At 41.1% G+C, this 25896-nt stretch overlaps 1 long non-coding RNA gene across 2 annotated transcripts; it reads left to right on the top strand.

The window, feature by feature from the left end:
* Positions 1–1057: 1057 nt before the first annotated feature.
* Positions 1058–2550, top strand: LOC135393153 (uncharacterized). 2 transcript variants are annotated; one of them, XR_010422489.1, is made up of 4 exons: positions 1058–1135; positions 1213–1402; positions 1837–1914; positions 2022–2550. It is a non-coding gene; the product is annotated as an uncharacterized LOC135393153 (long non-coding RNA). The 2 variants fall into 2 exon arrangements; XR_010422490.1 differs by lacking the exons at positions 1058–1135; positions 1213–1402 and adding an exon at positions 1560–1757.
* Positions 2551–25896: the final 23346 nt, after the last annotated feature.

Consider the following 25896-nt stretch of genomic DNA (forward strand, 5'->3'; position numbering starts at 1 on the left):
CGATGGGTCTGATTTGGTATTTTCGCTAGTTTTCGCTACCAGTTTAGATATACCTTGGTTGCACGTCAAGTGGCAGTTGGCAACAGCGCAGTGTTGCCAAATCTGGGGAAAAGTCGCTAAAATTAGCGGATTTCGGAGTCTGTCTAGCGACAAAATTTTGTATTTGGGATTAGCGGATTTTTTGGTGACTTTCTGATTTGGTTTCTTTCTATGTTCAGCGACTTTTTAGCGACACGAATATTCCTTCATCAAATCAGGAAGAATCGTGATTTTCCTGACACATTTCGGTGGACGACAAGCTCTGTCGAAGAAGAATATGAAATCGCGCCACCTTTTGCCGGCCGTAACTGCTCTAGGGCCAATCCCATGACACGGAGAGTTCCAGCGGCTCAGCGTAATGCAGTTTCGTTGCTGCTCTTCGCAGTGCTAGTTTCTTTGAGCTGTTGCCAGTTTGCCCCTTTTCTGACGAGCAGCGTGGACTAGACGAAAGTGCTTTCCAAAATGCCCCCTAAGTAAGACCAGAAGTATCGCAAGAGCTTGGTGATGCTGCCAGTATTCAAGGGATAGCTTTGTCCAGTCGTCCAGTCAAAGACTGTGACAAAAGGGCCCTGTGCATCTTTTGCAAGTGTGAACTTTTTGCGAGGTTGTCAGACATAAAAAGGCATAGAAGGTCGCAAAAGGACGAGAAGGCATCGGAACCTTTTTCAAGACCACGTTCGGTGCCTCCGATGACAAAACCAGAAAACGTTCTGCATAAGATATTCAAGGTTCCGAATTTCCTTTACCTTCTCTCATTCTTATCCACTCAAACACATTTTTTCATGTCCTCTCTTGGCCATCTAGCACGCTCATTCGCTGACACATCCTGGTTGATCTGCCACCACATTGTTTCACAACGTGCAACGAACAAAAAGGGCACAGTATCGGCAGCGACTTTTTTAGCGACTTTCAGTTTCGATTTTAGCGACTTTTAGCGACTTTTCGGGACGCCACTAGCGACTTCCTGCGAATGGCATTTGGCAACACTGCAACAGCGTGTATCAGGAAAAAGCGTGAGGAGCGTTTCGCTTGCTGTGTGGTACCTCGCCGCTTCGACATCCGTTGCATTGGAAACAACGGAATTCAAAGTCACATAGTAAGTAACCTTCTGCATTTGCTATTACATTCCTGCGTAGTTCACTCTCATGTTAGTGCAATGTTGCATGGGCGAAGCTCGCAGGTGGATATATGATGTGACGGACGCACACAGACATTCGAGGTTTCACACAGGGACGTTGCACGGACGCCGGCTGTGATCGTGATGCATTTATTAGAGAAACTGGTGAAAATGGACATGCACTGGAAGTAGCATGCTGTTATTGTCACCATGCACGAGCCAAGCATGCAGCAATGAGTGAAACAGGTTAGTAACACGAGGAACGCGCTTTAGGCATGCGTTGAGCAATTGATTGCGCTTTAGGCATGCGTTGAGCAATTGATTGCGTTGCGTGAAACTTCTTGATGCATTCGCTTTTATTTTAACGGTCGCTTATGCACTGAAATGCATGCATTGCACTGAAATGTCGGTTATCATCACTTGGTTGCCTGTGACTACATGATAGAATCCCGAAAAGGAGGATAAGCAAGCTGCGCGTTTCCACGTCAGACTTGTGTAACCGTTATCATTTGGCTCTTCGCAGGTTGTTTTGAACTTGAGACGTCATGAGCAAAGCATTTTTAACGTTACAATTGCATTCGGCGCAATAGCACAGAAAGTGGTAGGACTAAAAGCACCCGATATATTATGGCCTTGCAATTTGTGCAGAATATTGCAGTAAAAAAGATTGTTCTTCGCAGGTAACCCATAGCGCAGCTCCACTGGTTCCAAATTTGATGGACACAGCCATGAGTTACCTGGCAGTATTGTGGCAGAGGGTAAGTGAATAGTGTGGGTAATGGTTCCTGCACTCGTAAACTGTGGGGATACGTGTAAAAATGAAATAATCAGCGCGCCCCCTTTTGACGTTGCGGTTTATATTTAGGTATCTTGTGCCACAGAAGTACATACGAACAGTCCAGCAGAAATACAGCAGCAGCCCAATCCCAGTCTATAACTCTGCAGAGGCTCAGAGAGATAGCAGCAAACCAGGTCCTTCCCACAACTCTCCGCAAACCCAGCCAGCCAGCCATGTACGAACCTATATTTGCCAACATTGTAGATTGTCGACTAGGTATTTCCAGTGCTTTTGTGACCACGTTGTTCAGTGTGTTGGGTGTGGCTTTCTCCCTTCTTGTGATACTTGTGGAACAACGTTTGAAACCATCTAAAGATACATACATCATTTGAATTTTTGTATTTAGTTAAGCACACGAGTACAGGATGACATAACGTGACAGGATGAGCCAGCCAACACAATGTATAGGTGAGCTACTTGAGCAGATGGAAAGAACAGATCAAAGTTCGAAGAATAATCTGAAAAAAAAAAAAAAAGGCTATTTAAGCCATAACCCAGAGGGCCACCACATGTGCTCCAAGGTGGTTGTCGATTGCGTTGTAAGCAGCATAGAAGAACTGTTTCAGGAAATGGGTGTGCAGATTGACACCAATTTGGTAAAATCACATCAGGTTCGGAAGTTGCATTATGAGGAACCCCTGATTTTTTGTAACGTGCCTTAAGTGCAAAATGCGTTGGGGTTCTTTATCTCATTAAACTTTCATTTAGATAATTTTTCTACACGTCATGTGAAGATGACTACGAATTATCTATTTTGCTAAAGTCAAAAAGTGACTTGTCAACTCAGTTCCGTTATATGTACATTCAGTGCAAGGTGTTCTGCATTTTAGTAATACTCATATTTCATATATGCCTTTTCGCTGCATGATCCTTCGGAGATATTTTGCTCCACTGAAGAAGAGACTTGTGAACTCGATTTTGACTTTCAGTGCAAAGTGTATTGCATCTTGAACTTTTAATATTACTCCTATTTAATATGTTACAATTCATTCTTTGAATGGTCTTTCCATGTGTCATATGAAGATGATAAAGAATTTTACAGTATATTTTTCGAGTATTTTGCGTAGAATACTATGTAGTATGAACCGTTGATAATAAAGTAACGCTGTGTTTGCAAAGAAAAGCTTCATATTTTCGTTTAGCATTTCCTGCGGTTTATTGGGCAAGGCTGGGCAAGGTGTCCTTGAGAACGTGTCACAACCTTTTAGTTAATGAAATACTTTACATAGCGGCATGCAGTGAACGATATTTAGTTCCGTGAGGTTTTTGGAAACTCGTGACATGCGTTTAATTTGTTTTCAGTGGTTCCATTCTTACTCATTTTTTTTGTTTTTTTTTTGCAACTGAGCTCCACAATTTTTTTAGTATTGTGATTTTTTTTATTTTTCCAAAAAGATGCCCGTGTCGAGCTTACTCTGCTTCAGGTACAGGCAAATCGGCATCCGCGAGCGCATAGTTATGATTACCCAATACTGTTAGGACACATTTCTCTGTGGTGTGCTTCTTTTATTAGGAGTTCGTGCAATGTTTTCAGGGACGCCTCACCCCGCCTTCCTGTATAGATGGCTTCACTGAATAACTAAGATAAAGGTTACAAACCTAGCAACGCAGTGGGTGGGTATATGTTATACTTTAACCTCTGTGTAAGAGTTACATGGGCAGCAACGTGGAAAGTGACTACAGGTTATGCTCTAACCTGTGTACAATGGTTATTCAGAGTATAGGTAACATAGTTACCTCTAGAAATAGAGGTAAAAAGTTTGCAAGTTTTTTACTTCTATTTATGGGTTACGTACTTTAGAGTGTAGAATCCGGTATTGGAACGGCTTCGGGCCATCTGCTGTATTGATCAATACAGGTTAGGATGAACCGGTGGTTGCATGAAGGAGGCAAAGGACCGACGATGTCGATGTGAACTTGACTGAAGCGTGAGCTTGGTAGGGGGAACGTTGACAGCGGAGAGGTGGTATGTCTGTGTACTTTGGCGCGCTGGCAGGGGAGGTAAGATCTTGTCCATTTGCGAGTATCGGTATTCATGGACGGCCAAACATAACGCGCTGCAATGAGACGCTGCGTGGCCTTGATTCCGGGGTGGGCGGGTTGATGGAGTGCCAAAAAGATTGATCGTCGGAATCCGCTGGGAACAAAAGGCCGATTCAAGCCTGTGGATGTGTCGCAATAGACGGGGTGCTGTACTCCGGGGAACCTGATTTGCTGCAGTTTTAGAGAAGAGTGGCTGGACAGGACGTGCTGCAGCTCGGGATCGGATTGCTGGTGGCGTGCAATGTCTGCGAGGTTAATTAGGACGTGCTCCAAAGTGGAAATTCGGCTGAGGGCGTCGGCAGCCACGTTGTCGGCACCTTTGACATGCTCGAGCTCGGCATTGAACTCCGCCAAATAAGCGAGGTGCCGGACCTCCCTGGGGGAGTGGCAGGGGCTGGCTGAACGACAGGCGCGGACCAAAGGCTTATGGTCTGTGAAAAGGATGAATGTTTTATCTTCGAGATAATATCGGAAGTGCCTGATGGCTGTAAATGCTGCGAGGAGTTCACGGCCAAATGTGCTGTATTTCTCTTCTGTGTATGAGAACTTCGTGGAGAAAAAGGCAATGGGTTTCCACTCGTTGTCGGACACCAGTCTCTCTGTCTCTCCAAAGTGGTGACCCGAACGTCTCGACAATAACGAAATGGACGGGACGCCCAGCACCGCCACAGTGGGCCACTTCGCCATCCGTCCGCCGCCTTTCATTCGTTCGCGGCCAGATATATGGTTCCGGCAGGCGGAATCGCAATTCACGTCCGGGTCACCACTTTGGAGAGACAGAGAGGCTGGTGTCCGTTCTGATTGCAGTCGATGGGCAACTGCAACTGCACGATTTATTCTGCGCGAGCACCTAGTACCAGGTGTCGTCGTCTTCATTGCGGCTACTGCTGCATCCTCATGTACGCATCTGCAAAATCAGCTTCATCTTTCGCTCCATCATCATTATTTACGCGAAAATGGGATGTTTCGTCGCTAACGTTTGGCCTAGTTAAGACCGTGATACCAAGAAAATAGCAAGAAGGACGACCCTTTGGCATACACGGCACTGCTCCAGACCAGTGCCGTGTATGCCAAAGGGAGTCTGGCCATTAATGGGACCTTCCTATACCGGAAGCTCCACCCACTTTTTGAGGTACCTAGCCAATCACAGGTCGAAATACAGTTGTCTATTACTACATCCATCCAGTACTTATACCACACCCTTATTTACTGGGTGCCACCATTTTGGAGAAACTCGATTGATTTGGATTGACACGGATATCACTGGTGACAAACCAAAACGACGGATTTTGCACCCACTTTTATCAACGCCATCTGCATGAAGAGACGCATGTTGGGAAGGCTCATAATTGCAGAAATGGTTGCTGGCAGAAGTGATTGGCCAGGAGAGCTGTACTACCGCTTCTTCGTAGCAGACGACTGCCGGTATGAAGTTTTAAATCACGTAATGTAAGTAGATCGAACAAAAATGAGCAAAGATGTACGAGGGTGTTCAAGTCAAACCGGGACTTTGTCTCCTTAGTGTATAAATGGCTCGCGCTACTTCTTTTTCGTTATTTTCACACGCGACAGGCCTCCGCGTTCACCACGTGGGGGTCCAAAGTTTGTGCAAAACACAAGACACGTGCTGGACAAGATGGCCGACAGCCAGGTGAGCGCGCACATCGAACAGCGAATTGTCATGAAGTTTCTCGTGAATGAAGGCGTAAAGTCATCTGAAATTCACAGAATACTTCAGGCTCAGTATGGCCACGATACACTTAGCCGCAGGGTCATTCCACGCCAAATGATCCAAAGGTCCTGCTCGACCCCCGCATTTCTGGACCAAAAAATTATCGTGGATACCCTATGGCATTAATAGACATTTCCCAAAGTTTTACTGGGAAATATTGAGCCCCTGTCATTTTACACGGGGCCAAAGTTTTCGGTAAGCACCAAAACCATAGTATGCTTGAAGTAATCGGGCGGGTGCATCGCTCGCGTTACACGCATAATTATGGTGCTGAAACAGACGACTGGGTTCGGAAAATGCGTTGAAGAATTTTTGGGAAATTTCGACTTTTAGTGACCTAAAACGCCCCGGCTATCGGCGCTTTTTCTTACGATATTGCGTTTTTTTTTAATATACTTTTCATAACAGCTGGAATTCTTGAAAACCTTGTGGCCGTTCACGAGGACCCATTCTACAATCCTGCTGGTTTTCAAAGCCGTCAATGCAGTAGTTTTTGCCATAGTACACCTTAAAGGGACGGTCTCGTACAGCCGGGGCGATTCCGAAACTTAACCAAAACTAGTTTCACGAGTACTGTACACATACAACCATCAAAGTTTCATTCGGAATAACCAAGTTGTTTTCGAGGAATTTGTCGAAACGTGCCGTAAGAGCCGACGACGAAAGCTGCGCCTCTCTCATGCATACGTCACCTATGACGTCGGCCTGCGGGTGCGTCGTCGTTGTCATGGTAATTGTAACTTGCAGAAGCACTTTAGTTTGAGTAATCCCCTTTGCTCTCGAAATGGGGACACTCAGGCATATACCATATACCTCCGTGAGCGGAGAATGTAGTCCGAGCATTGACTGTGGGGTCTCCCATAATGTGGCGCACAATCGGATACGTGGAAGCTAAGTCACGTGTTTTCTTTCCGCGAGTATTTAATGCGGTTTTTAAATAAACACGTTCTCCTTCTCCATGTACGTCGTCAGCGACACATCATTTCGAAGCATGATCAGTGTGCAACGGGGAGTGTAATGGAAGCGCGCGTAATATATTCTTGGTCGGAGCTGTAATGCGACCGCGCGCGCCGATGGCCAACGACTTCAGATTTGTGATTGTGGATGGGGTTGTTCTGCGACTTTTAACTTGTTTCTGAGGATTAACATAGTTGTTCTGAACCACCATGCATGCTTTGGACAGTAGGAAAATCACGCCCGGCTCTCCAGCGCCGCCTGCAGCTCGCTTTAAAGGGACGGTCTCGTACAGATCGGGCGATTCCGAAACTTAGCTGAAATTATATTCAAGAGTGCTACAGAAATACAGTCGCGAAGTTTCAACCAGAACAACGAAGTGGTTTTCGAGAAATTTGAAGGAATATGCCGTGACAGCAGACGACGGAAGTCGCAGCTGGATTCAACTCCCTCTCATGCAACGTCAAATGTGACGTAGTTATGGTATTTATGGTGGCAGCTCGCCCATTGGGCGACCGAAGCGGAATGCACAATACAGTCGGAGGCGTATGTGCTTTGCGCTTGAAAGTTGTCACGCGCGACGTCGTAATGTCTGATAGCAAATTTAGCGATAGGGACGGGTCCCTGTCACTAAGCGGTGAAGATGAGCTCATCGGCGCCGATCGATTGAAGAACCGGGGACGTCGATGAACCTTTAGCTACTGACCCTTTGCAACATCAAAGTGGTTAGCCAGTGAAAGTAGTGGATGATCGGGAATCGATTGACGCGGGTAAGACTCATCCATAAAAGCTCACTTTTTTGCGTATATATGTTCCGCTTGATCGTGACACCATTCTAAATTGTCCAAACATTGCAGGTGTGTGTGTAGACACTGCCCGCCAATACCAGCATGTGTGTTGTGCGCACAATCCGGAACCTGTTTCGATCAGTCACGTATACATGGTGTTGTATTCTCCTGAAAGGTGTTGTAAGGTTTGTTTTTGTTGCGCAGCTTTTTATTTGCATATAAAAATGTGTGTTTCATGGTACGTTATGCAAAATTTCAGAGTTGGTCATGTATGTATCAGAACTTGGATAGACTGCTGAAGAAAGCTGCTCTCTCTATCCATTCCCGCAAGCGGCAGAAGCTTGTCAACGTGATAAGTGAAGGCTTTCCATTCATGTCATTACACCTGGAGCAAATGACAAAATAACAGATATGACAGATAAGCTGATCTACTTCAACGTCTTCAATTACCCCTGGCCTATGAAAAAAAAAAGCCCTTTTCAGGACCATCCAACATATCTGCATCAAAGACCATGCTTCTGCATCGAATAAGCTCTTATCATCATGGATGATTATAGTATTTCATATCAAAAATACCTAGACGTGCATTACGAATGTGCAAGATGGATCAGCCGTATTTTTGCTAATGTTATGGCGGTGTGTTCATGAGCCCATGGCTCAGATTTTGATTGTGTCAGGGGTTGCACACTAAGATGTCCAGCACGTTGAATATAAAAGATTTGGAAATGTTTAAAAACTTTCAAAAATATCAAAAATACCTGGATGTCCATCACAAATTTGTAAGATGGAACAGCGGTTTGCAACATGTTTACATGTCGTCTGGCTTATTGTTGCTCATGTTACACCGGTGTGTTCGTGAGCCCATACTGGCTCAGATTTTGATTGTGTCAGGGTTGCACACTAAGATGTCCAGCACGTTGAATATAAAAGATTTGGAAATGTTTAAAAACTTTCAAAAATATCAAAAATAACTGGACGTACATGACAAATTTGTAAGATGGAACAGCGGTTTGCAACATGTTTACATGTCCTCTGGCTTATTGTTGCTCATGTTACACCGGTGTGTTCGTGAACCCATACTGGCTCAGACTTTGATTGTGTCAGGGGTTGCACACTAAGATGCCCAGCACGTTGAATATGAAAGATGTGTAAATGTTTAAAAAATATGAAAAATACCTAGACGTGCATGACAAATTTGTAACATGGAACAGCGGTTTGCAACTTGTCGACATGTCGTCAGTCTTATTTTTGCTAATGTTACACCGGTGTGCTCATGAGCCCATACTGGCTCACATTTTGATTCGATATCAGGGGTTGCACACTAAGATGTCCAGCACGTTGAATATAAAAGATTTGGAAATGTTTCAAAACTTTCAAAAATATCAAAAATACCTAGATGTCCATCACAAATTTGTAAGATGGAACAGCGGTTTGCAACATGTTTACATGTCGTCTGGCTTATTGTTGCTCATGTTACACTGGTGTGTTCGTGAGCCCATACTGGCTCAGATTTTGATTGTGTCAGGGGTTGCACACTAAGATGTCTAGCACGTTGAATATAAAAGATTTGGAAATGTTTAAAAACGTTCAAAAATATCAAAAATACCTGGATGTACATGACAAATTTGTAAGATGGAAAGCGGTTTGCAACATGTTTACATGTCCTCTGGCTTATTGTTGCTCATGTTACACCGGTGTGTTCGTGAACCCATACTGGCTCAGACTTTGATTGTGTCAGGGGTTGCACACTAAGATGCCCAGCACGTTGAATATGAAAGATGTGTAAATGTTTAAAAAATATGAAAAATACCTAGACGTGCATGACAAATTTGTAACATGGAACAGCGGTTTGCAACTTGTCGACATGTCGTCAGTCTTATTTTTGCTAATGTTACACCGGTGTGCTCATGAGCCCATACTGGCTCACATTTTGATTCGATATCAGGGGTTGCACACTAAGATGTCCAGCACGTTGAATATAAAAGATTTGGAAATGTTTCAAAACTTTCAAAAATATCAAAAATACCTAGATGTCCATCACAAATTTGTAAGATGGAACAGCGGTTTGCAACATGTTTACATGTCGTCTGGCTTATTGTTGCTCATGTTACACTGGTGTGTTCGTGAGCCCATACTGGCTCAGATTTTGATTGTGTCAGGGGTTGCACACTAAGATGTCTAGCACGTTGAATATAAAAGATTTGGAAATGTTTAAAAACGTTCAAAAATATCAAAAATACCTGGACGTACATGACAAATTTGTAAGATGGAACAGCGGTTTGCAAGATGTTTACATGTCGTCTGGCTTATTGTTGCTCATGTTACACTGGTGTGTTCGTGAGCCCATACTGGCTCAGATTTTGATTGTGTCAGGGGTTGCACACTAAGATGTCTAGCACGTTGAATATGAAAGATGTGTAAATGTTTAAAAAATATGAAAAATACCGAGACGTGCATGACAAATTTGTAACATGGAACAGTGGTTTGCAACTTGTCGACATGTCGTCAGTCTTATTTTTGCTAATGTTACACCGGTGTGTTCATGAGCCCATACTGGCTCACATTTTGATTCGATATCAGGGGTTGCAGACTAAGATGTCCAGCACGTTGAATATAAAAGATCTGGAAATGTTTAAATACTTTCAAAAATATCAAAAATACCTGGACGTACATGACAAATTTGTAAGATGGAACAGCGGTTTGCAAGATGTTTACATGTCGTCTGGCTTATTGTTGCTCATGTTACACCGGTGTGTTCGTGAGCCCATACTGGCTCAGATTTTGATTGTGTCAGGGGTTGCACACTAAGATGTCCAGCACGTTGAATATAAAAGATTTGGAAATGTTTAAAAACTTTCAAAAATATCAAAAATACCTAGACATCTATGACAAATTTGGAAGATGGAACAGCGGTTTGCAACACGTTTACATGTCGTCTGGCTTATTGTTGCCCTTACTGGCTCACATTTTGATTCGATATCAGGGGTTGCAGACTAACATGTCCAGCACGTTGAATATAAAGTTTGCGGAAGTTGAGTGTTTATGTAGTCATCTTTTATTGTCCCTTATTGTAATGTACGTCCACAGGACTGACCAATTGTGTTAAAATTGGGTTGTTGGTATCGGGTAGTCATAATTATGTTCAAGCAGCACGCTCTGAGCAACCTGTCGTCCTGTCCTGTCAACAAGGTTGTCTTGTCTTTTGTTGCTTGAACATCATATAATCACAACACTGATTTGTGGATATAACTTACATATTTATATTATGCAATACTTTTCTCACATCAGCAATGTGCAGGGAAAAATTAAATAGAGCTGTGAAACCTGCGAATTGGAGTTGTTATATTTGTGACCCATTAATAGGTGTTGATTCTGGCACAGGAAGGAGTGCCACTCTCATCAGTTAGTGTCAGCTACTGAAGGGGCACAAGACAACATTATTGAGCATAGTTTGGCGATATACTGCTCCGGTAGGGATAATACCTTAGAGAGGCTATATGCAAAACAAACTGATGTAGCCTGCTGGATCAAGCACTTCCTTCCGAGGTACGCGGGACTGCCGTTGCGTGCGGTGCCGACAATTTCTGTACACATCACTTTTGGCTATTATCAACAAAGTAATACCTACATTTCAATACTGCGCGTATCCAGTTCTTTGGACACCGTTGCCGCTAACAGTTGACTGCGTGACGGCCGACATCTTTTAGTTCGAGCTGCGTCCGGCGCCGTCCCATACATATCGTGCCCGCAGAACGTCTCTTTACCTCATATGCATCGTGAACGAAACGTGCGGAGTACACGCACGCGCGTGTGACAATCAGACCTTTTGTTGAAGATGTTTCGAGTGTGTGACTCCCAACAGGTGCTTTTCTATATCCACTTTCGTCACATTGTCGTCGACAAGAGTTGTTATACACCCGGGTTACGTTTTCACCACTTCCGTACGGAATATTCTTTTCGCAGGTAAGACGAACTAGAAGTGCTCAAAATACCGAACGATACGAGACAAGTTAGTAAATAAGCGTCAACTGCCTTTATTAGGTGGAGTCATCCACGTAAACTGCCGCTCGAAATGAAGATGCGAGACGTATTGACATTGTTGTTCGGCCACATTTTACAATACGCGTCTTTCGTTTGACCAGACTACATGCAGCAAGTTTATTGCCGTCGCCGTGATCCTCGAGCACCTTTTCGAAATCGTCTGCTCTCACCGCTGCAAGAAGGCGCGAGAGCAGACGATTTGTTCATCCAATAAGCGGTCTGCCATCGTAGCGGATATCGCTGTTGCCAACAGAAATCGCAATGTGCTGGCGCTGTTCTTATCAACTTAATTCGTTTATTTAATAACCGTGGCGATTCTGGACGAGCGAATTCACAGTATTACGTTTTCAGATATGAGGAATCGAATGGTACGCTTTGTGGATAGGCCAGGGTGTACGAGACCGTCCCTTTAAACAATATCCATACGTACCTGACCAGTGGCGTATCTAGAGCTACCTGCGCCCATGGCAACATGGTTAACATGATGTCCTTGGGGATGCGTTTTCGTGTGGTCCGCACTAGGTTTCACACTACAACCTCCCTAATGGCGGGTGCTTTAGATCATTTATGAATGTGCCAGGTTGAGCGCCCGACCTGGCACATTCACACCCGACCACATAATGGCGCCCCTGTTCACCTGGCGCCCATGGCACCTGTCCACACCTGCCACACCCTAGATACGCCACTGTACCTGACGCACCTCGGGATGGACCTTTCACCCGAAAAGTGTGTCGAGCTCCCTTTCACGCGTAAAGCTATGGCCAATTTCCCACTTTGGCTTGGTTTAAAGAAGCTAGAACCAGTACGCTTTCACCGCTTCCTTGGCGTGGTAATCGACTCGGACTTGCGCTGGGCTCGGCACATTAAACACCTTTGCCCGTATTCACCAGTCCCACTTAGCCACTGGTTTAGTGACGTCTGGTTTAAGTTGATCACGTGAGTACTTCGTCCGCCAATCACGAACAACCACCCCGCTGGTCTAACCCGGCTACCGTGAGGCCCATGGCGGCCTCCATGGAGTTTGTGTGCACAACACATAGGCCTAATCTACGCTTCGACGGAAAATGTTTCGGCGAAATACAGGTAAGTTTTGACTTATAAAGCTACTAGAAGCGTTTGTAAGGCGAATGTTGTTGCACTCCAATCAATATTTGCCCTCAACGTCTCATTTCGTTCGCCGTTCACACGACGTAAACCCGGCGGCCTAGCGATGGTCTAACTCCCATGTATTTGCATAGGACTGATTTAAACTAGGGATGGGGGTAGTTTAAAGCCGGTCTACCGCGGAGCAGCTGTGAATGAGCCTTTCGAGAAACAACCCAAAAATAGTTTTTGCTGGACGCTGTTTTCAAGTTTTCAATAGTTTTCAAGTCGAAATTGCGCAAATTAAGCAAAAAGAACGTTGTGAGGAACAGGTGAGCGAAGTAAGTGAAGTAATAAACCCGCCAGTGAGTTAAAAGTTAACGATCGGTATGAAGTGAAATTTTGAAATCCGCTCTCCTAATTTAGGACCAATATCGTCAAATTTAGTGATGTCAACATTGGCAGCTAGACACAAGTCACTTTCCGATCCAAAGCTGACAGGAAGTCGTGCACAAACAGCTGTTACTTCCAGCAACAAAAACGACGCTGATTGTGCGTGGTACTTTTAATACAGCCCCTAGTGCCTCTGTTATACATCACTAACAATAGTTCGTACTGTGCTGCCGTTACTGGTTCTGATTGATACATTTAACGACTTGCTGCACACTTCAGTGATCGCCGATACTTGTGAACGAGCTTTGTGTTCCTAGATTACTGTTAAGTGTTTCCTGTTAAAAATGCATCCATCGTGTTTGTCTTCTAAACTAAATGGAGGTCACAAGAGGGAGGGGAGGTTCCATGGAGCAGTTATACCTCCATGTGCGTTACAGCTATACAGCGGAGTATGGTACATGTTACCCAGCATGTAGAGGCACAAATATCAAGCACGTAGCTCGCCTTTGAAATGCTATGAGTGACATTCCAAAATAGTAGCATTGAGAGGGTACCTGGAGTTATATGTTGGATGTCCCAGTGCATTAACAAGGTACAATATTTCAGATCCGACTCTGGAAAGGGCACCATATGGAGGAAGCTCTAGATCCCCTTGGAAGCTTGATTTGCTTGCCCAGAAAGATGCAAGCCCTATAGGAAAGCACTATTGTGTTCTGTCATTATGAAAGCACTAATGTTTTTTGGAAATCACTATGAGCATGTTTGTTGGCGCAATTTTGTGCTGGTGAGATCTGGCTATGCTTATCGGCTTCAATGCAGAGTGCTGCTGTATATGTCGACTGGGAGAAATTTTGACAAAATAGCGTGTATTTAGGATATCAGACTTGGTTATTCGATAAAAGTACAGGTAGAAATATCCCGCAGAGGCATACAAGGAAATATTGTGAGCAATGTTTTGTGTCGACGAATTTGTATGGACAAATAAGAGCCTTCACGGGGCATATAAACACAACACTAGAGTGTCAAGCAGCCCATGTAGTCATGATGTCGATACCACTGTCAGGTGTGTGCAGATGCTGCATGCAAAATTGTGAGCAGGTTTCACCTTGCCGGTTCAGGAGAAAATCCACAGAGAAGTGAAGGTCTCAAAATTTTATAAGGACGCACATGTAAGTGCATGTGTAGCTAAAATGTGTGCGCTACCACTTCCAGCACACCACACCAGAAGGGGAGGGCAAATATGCCAACAACCACCATTTCTGCAATGATGATGTACCGTAATAATAGAAAATATTCAAGGTGACAGCTACTTGCTTTTATGCTCACATTTATCATCTGCTAACAGTAGATGTGGCTTTGTAGACTGCCACCGCAAGAGACAAAACACAAGGAACCTGGCTGCAGACTTTATCAAAGCAACATATTTCTGGGATGCGATTACTGCCAATACAAGCCCATGACCATGATTCACACAGTGTTCCCCTTCATTGTGTGAGCAGCACTGTGTATGTCCAACACTTTGTTTCTTTTCTTCCAAATTATCTGTTATGGGCACAGCAGTGCCTGTACCTCATGCTTTTGAGTTGTTTCTTTGCATTAAATCAATAAAACTTGTTACGCATTTCCATAAGGATTATTATTATTAAGGATATCAAGTATTTGTTGTGAAGTACAGATGTTTGTCCCATGCCACATGCTATGGAAAAAAGAAATATTTACTACATTGTGCATGGAGACACAACTCCAATGCATTGATAGTGCAACAGAGCGGAATTCCATTGGGCAGTTTAGCATGAAAAGCAGAACCACTAGCTGACACTCTTACTGCACAGGAAGTACCAACACTGAAGAGTTGAAATTACTGCTGTACATTGGACATGAAGAGTGATTGAATATCGGAAATGCTATCTGTTACACATAACGAGCAAATAGAGATCATGAAAAAGGGAACTGTGATGGAAGGACATGTAGGGCGTGTCTGAGCCGGTGCAAAGAGAACCAGTAACACAATTACCAGTACTGTGAAATATATGTAGATCACAGGGACCTGTTGTTATTTGTAGTGCTGTTTTTCCACCTTGTACTGCGGCGCACAAGTACATTGATCTGTCTGAAACGCAGCTAGGCTGAGGACAGTCACCACGTGGCAGATTGACATTTGTATTGTCTGTGCTAAATCATGGGTATCATTATGATGTGACTGCAGATGTATGACAGATCATGTGATCTGAGAACCCAGGCATGCTCATTTTTTGCAAGATTTCCTTGTAAATCTCACATGCTATGCATTGTTGACAGCTGTCATGATACTGATGTCATGACATGGTGGCGACACGGATGTCAACGACACTCCAGCTTTACACTGGTGTGATCTGTGCACTTGTTGTGTAGTCTCATATGCTGTAAGGCGCAAATCTTAAGAATAGAAAAACACGCCCCTGTGTAATCAGGTCACAAGATTTATTCTATACATCTGCATTCACATCCACATTGCAACCATGCCTCTATTTATCATGAATGCCCAAATGCCTGTAATTTCGTTCTGTTGTGTCTGTCTTCAATGTGTTCTAAATAGCTGAGTTCGAGCAATAAGTATAAAATAGTAGAAATTGTAGTAATACTGCATGAACCAAACCAATGGTCACTTCTAATATACACTTCACTTCACTGTACTTTCAATTATGTTGCAACTTCGTTCTCCTTACACCAGTACAGATACGTGCTAAGTGCCCATGGTTCTTCCATTTCGACATGTCATGTATATTACCTGATAGGAACAGGTACTCCCATTGCGTACTAGCTCACCTCTGCCTTGACTCACACTCCACTCCTAAATGCACAGCAGTGAATGAAGAATGAACGCAATATGGGCATACTACCGTCACAAAATTCTGATGTAATTAAGGGTGTTGTTATCAGCATCATTACAAATGATTCTAATATGTATGAATCTGTCACTCGAAAGCCCACAGGAAAGAGTGCCTATAGGTGCTGTTACAATGCAAGACACTACGGCACTCATTTACATTTCGAAAGATTGAAGCTTCCTTCCTTCACATCATCACCAGGAGAATATGTGGCGCCTCAAGCATACTAGTTTTACTGCATAACTGGCACAAAATGCCTGTGACATATGTTACACCTTCTTATTTAGTTTGTTTCAGGAAAGCAGTTCTTCAATGCAAAACGTGAAGAAAACTAATTGTCGTACAGATATGTGGCTGGAACGTGACTAACCCAGTAGTATTCAGTCTGGTCGAGCTGACGGCGGGCCCACTGGGAGGCGCGTTTATTGACCCCTGCGCCGACTTTTTTCGCGACTTTTTCCCGTGCGGCGCCAGTGCGGAGGGTTGTCCGCGCGCTTATCGGCGGAGGAGGGCTGCGCGTGCGCTCATCGTAGCGTATTTTTCAGCCTGGGCAGACTTCTTTGGCCATACATGGGCCGACTTCACATATTTTCAGATACAACAGGTGAGCGGTTTACATGCAGAGACATGCAAAGGAGGGTCATACACAAAAAGTACAAGTGAAAATATATTTATTAATGCCAATCAAGTTGCCAATTGTAAAGCCAGTGCTGGGAATTGTGATGCCAATCAGGTGAAGGAGAAAAACCCGACCGAAAAACCTTCACAACCTGTAATAGAAGAAACACAACACACATAATAAAGAACATACTTACTCATTACCAATTTCACAGATTCCATATGGATATGACTCAATGGCATTAAAGAGGTATCTCTTATCAAAGTGGGCCAACTTCTTTCCTCATTTTTCAATCTGCGCCGAATTTTTTCGCGACTTTTTCCCGTGCGCGACAGGCGACGCTCGGGTAGAGGGCTGCTGCGGTGGGCGGAGCGTGGCCAGAGGGCTGCGTGAGCGCTTACTTGCTCACATTTTTCAGCCTGGGCCGACTTCTTTCATCATTTTTCAATCTGTGTCGACTTCAATCGCAATTTTTTTCCCGCTACAGCAGGTGTGCAGTAGGCGATTTACATGCAAAGGATAGCTATACACAAAAGTACGAGTGAAAATATATTTATTAAAGTCATTAGTGTCAGGAATTATATTATGACTCAGTGTGAAGGAGAAAAACTCAGTCAAAAATCTGATGCAATAGCATTGAAGGGGTATTTTATTAGTGATAATCACGCAAGTTTTCAATTAAGCAGAAGGAGTAGCACATTTTTAATAAAAGAAGATATTTTTAATCAATACGATTACTATCAAATTAAAAGTTTTATTATAAAAAGTCTAACATGACAACCATAGCAGAGTTTTAATTACAATGTTCTGATATGTAACTTCATGCGCAACAGCTAGTATTCCATTATGACATATTTAATCAAAGAATATATTTTTAATCAATATGATTACAACCAAAATTAAAAGTTTTATTATAAAAAGTCTAACATTATTATACGTGACCACCATACTGGAGCTTTAATTACAATTGCCGATATATGTATGTGAACAGCAGAGAACATGGAAGACCATGGGACACGAACACAAGAGGAAATAAAATCTATAACAATACATTGGTTAATCAAAAACAACAGAGGAGGAGACTATCATTTTTAACTATCATAAAATCATCCTCGTGACTTCACCATACAAACCTTACTTTGTTTTATGAATCCAACACAGAAAATACATTAAAAAATGAACTTCACCACATAGCGCGCTCCTAGCCAACAATCAGCTCTAATAATATCTGCCCTGATTTGTTGAAGACGGCAGGCGTACACCTGACAGTTATGAACATTTTCGAGCGCAATAGGGAAGATTATTCCAACATTACACAATTAATCAATTTCTTATTAAGTAAACAGCATAGACATACGGAAATAATGAGAAAAACGATCAACAGCTAATAGAGAACCAAAACAGATCACATAAACAACAGACACATGCAGGAAAATAAATGGAAAAGAATCTATCAAAACGATCAACATGCACGGATGAACAGCAGAGAACCTGGAAGACCATGGGACACGAACACAAGAGGAAATAAAATCTATAACAATACATTGGTTAATCAAAACAACAGAGGAGGAGACTATCATTTTAAATATCATAAAATCATCCTCGTGACTTCCCCATACAATTTTCATTCTAAGAGACACTTTGTTTTATGAATTCAACACAGAAAATATATTAAAAAATGAACTTCACCACATAGCACGCTCCTAGCCAACAATCAGCTCTAATAATATCTGCCCTGATTTGTTGAAGACGGGAGGCGTACACCTGACAGTTATGAACATTTTCGAGCGCAATAGGGAAGATTATTCCAACATTACACAATTAATCAATTTCTTATTAAGTAAACAGCATAGACATATGGAAATAATGAGAAAAACGATCAACAGCTAATAGAGAACCAAAACACATCACATAAACAACAGACACATGCAGGAAAATAAATGAAAAAGAATCTATCAAAACGATCAACATGCACAAATGAATGGCAGAGAAACACTTTGAACGGCACATGATGAATAATTTAATACAGCACAGAGCTAACGCTAAGAAACACTCTAAACGGCGCATCTGCCAACGTGTAAACAACAGACAGGAAAATATTACTGAAACAGATAATAGAGAGTCAAAATCCAACACGTAAACAAGAGGTACACAAAGGATAAATAGTTGAAGAACAATCTAACAAAGCAAGAAACATGCACGAATGAATAGCAGAGAAACACTCTAAACGGTGCATCTACCAATGGTAAACAACAGACACATGCAGGAAAATAATTGAAAAAGAATCAATCAAAACGATAAACATGCACGAATGAATAGCAGAGAAAGGCTTTGAACGATGCATCTGCCAACATGTAAACAACACACAGGAAAATAATAGCAAACATTACAATTTGAAATAATATATCTTTTGAACTATCATAAAATCAACCTTGCGAGCTAACAATATCCTACTCAGGCACTTACCTTGACAGAGGTATCCAAAACAAGCACCACAGCTTTACAATAATTACAACCAGACTCGAGACATGGTGGGGTCACTCTCTCCCTCTATGCAGACTGGTGGGGTCACTCTCTCCATCTATACAGCCCAAAAAGCGGGGAGCCTGTTGTCAATCTGCGAGGTGGGGAAATCCTCTCTCTTTTTCAAATTCTTTCCTCCAAAAAGGAAATATTCTTAGGACTGGTGTACAGAGGCGAAAATTTTCATTAATCGCAAATAGACATTGGAATTATTCGATTCTAAAGAACACAATAAGAATTCTATTTAAAAAAAAAAAAAAATCTAAGAATAGACTTTCTAAGCAAACGAGAAAATATTATCGGTGCAAACAATACTCAACGAGAAACGTTGCATTTAATGTATTTCAGATCAGACAAAACTATTAGGCATACATTATTCTCAACTCACAAATATCATTCGATTGAATATCTGAAGCAAAGAGAGAAAGTCAAATTTATTCAATGATAGAAACAATACTCATTCGAAAACGAGAATCAAATTTAATTACATCATTTTATGTTAACTTTGCAATACACGCAGAAGTCGCAAACAACTCATCTGAAATGCAAATTATTGTGTTTGCTATAGCGGAAATCAACGCACACAATATTCCCAACTAATATAATATTTTTTATTAATATCAACCGAGTGATCACCTGAAACAAAGTCAAAAGCAGTAATTAATTTAGGCAAACATTTTTCGTAATCACACAGCGCAAATATACATCACAGAAACATGTCTTTTTTCATTCAGGACCCACTAGTGGAAACGAAGTGAGAGAGGGAAGCTGAGTTCCCGTACACATTCGTTAAGGTTACGCCCGCAGGGAGTAGGGGAATCCAAACAATGGTCTCGGTATACAAAGCCATAAAATCGCTCCTACAAGTCAAGTTAGGGAAGGAGGGCCTCTTGCGCTGTCCTGTACATAGAATCACTGAAAGCAAACGTTTTTCCTTTACACATCACATCTTTTTTGTAAATTGACTTTCATAATTCTAACGTCAGGTGGAATATTATGAACCTGATAATAAAATTTTAATAAATAAAATTAGCACCAATATGATTTAATTAAATGTCGAGGCGCACTACAAAACAGAACAGACAACTGATATACATTGAAGAGATGGACAGATTTTGTACTCGTTACCATTCGTCATGGGAGGACCTGATAAAAAGTTGCTTCGAAAAGGAGGAGCCGCGAAATGATTCATTTATCGCTGCATTTCAATACGTCCTAGACATGGTCGTATTCGGAGATATGGTGCAAATTATGGAATTCAAGATGCGAGAACTTGTATGCCGAATCTACAATAGTTATAAAAATATTTGCACGTCATCATCGGAAGGACCGTTTGGATTGATGGTGGAGTTTTTGAGGTTCGCTAACGAAGAATTGAAATACACTAGACCAAATGTAATTGTAATCATTGCAATGGGCATTGCATTAATCAAGAAAGCAATCAGATCAAATTATCATATACAAGCAGTCTATATCGCACGATTCATTACGGATTTGTTGAAATTACACCTAACGGTTGAAATGGAAAGTACATAAAAACATCTTATCACGTGGTATATTCCACCCTAGAACCTCTACACATTTATTTTATTCTACCAGTCAAGGATGTCGAATGAACAGAAGTTCAATATTGTCGTGCAAGGTCTGATGTATTATCACCTATTGAAACTCAACAAACATATCAATTGCGGTGGACCACCAGACGATTTTCATCTAATACTCTCTTGTACGCCATTCAAGAACATTCATACAAAGAAAGGAAGCATCAATAAGAGATTGTGTAAGTTCATCGCGACAAAGTGCAAGTTGTTGAAGCAATACAAACACGGCGACAACATATCACCTGCCTTAATCAACGCTGGATTCAAGCGCCCAATAATCAGAATAAACTACCTGATGTCTTCGGAATTCATCAAACAAGACAACAAACGCAAACTTCAGAGTTTGGAATAGAATTGTAATTTATCAAAATAAACAAGTGTATAATTGAAATAATAATTGTATTCTTTGTCATCATTGTAATGTATTCTACACAGCGCAACGAAAGCAGCTTTTGATTAGATTGCTAAGGAGACACTACGTACAAGGATCTTCGCATGGAATCAGCGCTGGCAATCAAAGAGATTTTTACACGACCACACTCTATACAACACCGACGCCCGAAGGAAAGAATTGTAGAAGAATCGATAATAGAAATTTAGAGGCATGTTACATCAATATTTGCTTACAAAGAGGATCAATAATATTTTGCGATAGCTTATTTTACGAATTAAATTGCACAGTGTATATATTTTCTCAAACTATTGGACAGTTGACAATACTATATTGAAAGGAATCTGTTATCAAATGACGCGAAGGTGGAGTCTACAATTCTAATCATGATAACATGCGGCACACAATTCCAATAAGATTTTGGGAGAATCGAATCACGCAACTGTCATCAGAAATGCTTAACCAATGAAGACGTGCACTATCCATAAGATATGTAATTATAATAAGTAAATATTCCTTTTGCAAACTTAACCAAAGCAGCACACATAAACGTAGCTCCAATTCACAGAACACACCAGAGTTTTTTCATTAGCCATACTGAAAAACTATGAGTCTACTCACTATGTCACGGCATATGAGGCACTACAAATGGGAAGGGCATACTTTAATTTTAGAAGATTTTAGATCATAATGAAACAAAACGCAAACTCCAACACCAAAGGTTCTTGTTTAAATTTTCAAAGTCAAAACTGTATACTCTTTCTTACAATGTTTTAATATATAGATTAAAAAGCTGTCTATATAGTCACACATTGTATACAAGATATTTGTTTGTACATTAATTGATAAAATTTATCAGATCACATTCCGGAGCAGTGGTGACTATCGGTAAGTGTTTAATTTCAACTGCTGTCGCAATTTACGAACTGAGTTGTAGAAAGTGTAATTTCACAGTTTTAGCTGGCTCACTTTGATACGCGAAGGTTTTAAGAACTCTTTTGCGATGACAAAGAATTTAATCGAGTGTATTGATGTTTTCTATATACTCAATAACGTAATGTGAATTCTCCACGACGTGGATGGTAAAAGTTACGAATATTTTTCGAACAAAATTTACTTAAAACTCGGAGAAAGGGTCACTCGCGTCGACGAACCCGTTTCCGGAAGAAAGCAACACGCTCGCGTGGGGTGCCGCGTTAACGCTTTGGGCGCCGAATCGCGTTCGGTTTGGGAATGGTGTCCGGGAAACGCTGCCCGGCGTGTTGCCGAAACGCATTCGACGACGCGAGTGACCCTTTCTCCGAGTTTTAAGTAAATTTTGTTCGAAAAATATTCGTAACTTTTACCATCCACGTCGTGGAGAATTCACATTACGTTATTGAGTATATAGAAAACATCAATACACTCGATTAAATTCTTTGTCATCGCAAAAAAGTTCTTAAAACCTTCGCGTATCAAAGTGAGCCAGCTAAAACTGTGAAATTACACTTTCTACAACTCAGTTCGTAAATTGCGACAGCAGTTGAAATTAAACACTTACCGATAGTCACCACTGCTCCGGAATGTGATCTGATAAATTTTATCAATTAATGTACAAACAAATATCTTGTATACAATGTGTGACTATATAGACAGCTTTTTAATCTATATATTAAAACATTGTAAGAAAGAGTATACAGTTTTGACTTTGAAAATTTAAACAAGAACCTTTGGTGTTGGAGTTTGCGTTTTGTTTCATTATGATCTAAAATCTTCTAAAATTAAAGTATGCCCTTCCCATTTGTAGTGCCTCATATGCCGTGACATAGTGAGTAGACTCATAGTTTTTCAGTATGGCTAATGAAAAAACTCTGGTGTGTTCTGTGAATTGGAGCTACGTTTATGTGTGCTGCTTTGGTTAAGTTTGCAAAAGGAATATTTACTTATTATAATTACATATCTTATGGATAGTGCACGTCTTCATTGGTTAAGCATTTCTGATGACAGTTGCGTGATTCGATTCTCCCAAAATCTTATTGGAATTGTGTGCCGCATGTTATCATGATTAGAATTGTAGACTCACCTTCGCGTCATTTGATAACAGATTCCTTTCAATATAGTATTGTCAACTGTCCAATAGTTTGAGAAAATATATACACTGTGCAATTTAATTCGTAAAATAAGCTATCGCAAAATATTATTGATCCTCTTTGTAAGCAAATATTGATGTAACATGCCTCTAAATTTCTATTATCGATTCTTCTACAATTCTTTCCTTCGGGCGTCGGTGTTGTATAGAGTGTGGTCGTGTAAAAATCTCTTTGATTGCCAGCGCTGATTCCATGCGAAGATCCTTGTACGTAGTGTCTCCTTAGCAATCTAATCAAAAGCTGCTTTCGTTGCGCTGTGTAGAATACATTACAATGATGACAAAGAATACAATTATTATTTCAATTATACACTTGTTTATTTTGATAAATTACAATTCTATTCCAAACTCTGAAGTTTGCGTTTGTTGTCTTGTTTGATGAATTCCGAAGACATCAGGTAGTTTATTCTGATTATTGGGCGCTTGAATCCAGCGTTGATTAAGGCAGGTGATATGTTGTCGCCGTGTTTGTATTGCTTCAACAACTTGCACTTTGTCGCGATGAACTTACACAATCTCTTATTGATGCTTCCTTTCTTTGTATGAATGTTCTTGAATGGCGTACAAGAGAGTATTAGATGAAAATCGTCTGGTGGTCCACCGCAATTGATATGTTTGTTGAGTTTCAATAGGTGATAATACATCAGACCTTGCACGACAATATTGAACTTCTGTTCATTCGACATCCTTGACTGGTAGAATAAAATAAATGTGTAGAGGTTCTAGGGTGGAATATACCACGTGATAAGATGTTTTTATGTACTTTCCATTTCAACCGTTAGGTGTAATTTCAACAAATCCGTAATGAATCGTGCGATATAGACTGCTTGTATATGATAATTTGATCTGATTGCTTTCTTGATTAATGCAATGCCCATTGCAATGATTACAATTACATTTGGTCTAGTGTATTTCAATTCTTCGTTAGCGAACCTCAAAAACTCCACCATCAATCCAAACGGTCCTTCCGATGATGACGTGCAAATATTTTTATAACTATTGTAGATTCGGCATACAAGTTCTCGCATCTTGAATTCCATAATTTGCACCATATCTCCGAATACGACCATGTCTAGGACGTATTGAAATGCAGCGATAAATGAATCATTTCGCGGCTCCTCCTTTTCGAAGCAACTTTTTATCAGGTCCTCCCATGACGAATGGTAACGAGTACAAAATCTGTCCATCTCTTCAATGTATATCAGTTGTCTGTTCTGTTTTGTAGTGCGCCTCGACATTTAATTAAATCATATTGGTGCTAATTTTATTTATTAAAATTTTATTATCAGGTTCATAATATTCCACCTGACGTTAGAATTATGAAAGTCAATTTACAAAAAAGATGTGATGTGTAAAGGAAAAACGTTTGCTTTCAGTGATTCTATGTACAGGACAGCGCAAGAGGCCCTCCTTCCCTAACTTGACTTGTAGGAGCGATTTTATGGCTTTGTATACCGAGACCATTGTTTGGATTCCCCTACTCCCTGCGGGCGTAACCTTAACGAATGTGTACGGGAACTCAGCTTCCCTCTCTCACTTCGTTTCCACTAGTGGGTCCTGAATGAAAAAAGACATGTTTCTGTGATGTATATTTGCGCTGTGTGATTACGAAAAATGTTTGCCTAAATTAATTACTGCTTTTGACTTTGTTTCAGGTGATCACTCGGTTGATATTAATAAAAAATATTATATTAGTTGGGAATATTGTGTGCGTTGATTTCCGCTATAGCAAACACAATAATTTGCATTTCAGATGAGTTGTTTGCGACTTCTGCGTGTATTGCAAAGTTAACATAAAATGATGTAATTAAATTTGATTCTCGTTTTCGAATGAGTATTGTTTCTATCATTGAATAAATTTGACTTTCTCTCTTTGCTTCAGATATTCAATCGAATGATATTTGTGAGTTGAGAATAATGTATGCCTAATAGTTTTGTCTGATCTGAAATACATTAAATGCAACGTTTCTCGTTGAGTATTGTTTGCACCGATAATATTTTCTCGTTTGCTTAGAAAGTCTATTCTTAGATTTTTTTTTTTTTTTTAAATAGAATTCTTATTGTGTTCTTTAGAATCGAATAATTCCAATGTCTATTTGCGATTAATGAAAATTTTCGCCTCTGTACACCAGTCCTAAGAATATTTCCTTTTTGGAGGAAAGAATTTGAAAAAGAGAGAGGATTTCCCCACCTCGCAGATTGACAACAGGCTCCCCGCTTTTTGGGCTGTATAGATGGAGAGAGTGACCCCACCAGTCTGCATAGAGGGAGAGAGTGACCCCACCATGTCTCGAGTCTGGTTGTAATTATTGTAAAGCTGTGGTGCTTGTTTTGGATACCTCTGTCAAGGTAAGTGCCTGAGTAGGATATTGTTAGCTCGCAAGGTTGATTTTATGATAGTTCAAAAGATATATTATTTCAAATTGTAATGTTTGCTATTATTTTCCTGTGTGTTGTTTACATGTTGGCAGATGCATCGTTCAAAGCCTTTCTCTGCTATTCATTCGTGCATGTTTATCGTTTTGATTGATTCTTTTTCAATTATTTTCCTGCATGTGTCTGTTGTTTACCATTGGTAGATGCACCGTTTAGAGTGTTTCTCTGCTATTCATTCGTGCATGTTTCTTGCTTTGTTAGATTGTTCTTCAACTATTTATCCTTTGTGTACCTCTTGTTTACGTGTTGGATTTTGACTCTCTATTATCTGTTTCAGTAATATTTTCCTGTCTGTTGTTTACA

The sequence above is a fragment of the Ornithodoros turicata genome, chromosome 4, assembly GCF_037126465.1.
Source record: "Ornithodoros turicata isolate Travis chromosome 4, ASM3712646v1, whole genome shotgun sequence".
NCBI classification, from domain to species: Eukaryota; Metazoa; Arthropoda; class Arachnida; order Ixodida; family Argasidae; genus Ornithodoros; species Ornithodoros turicata.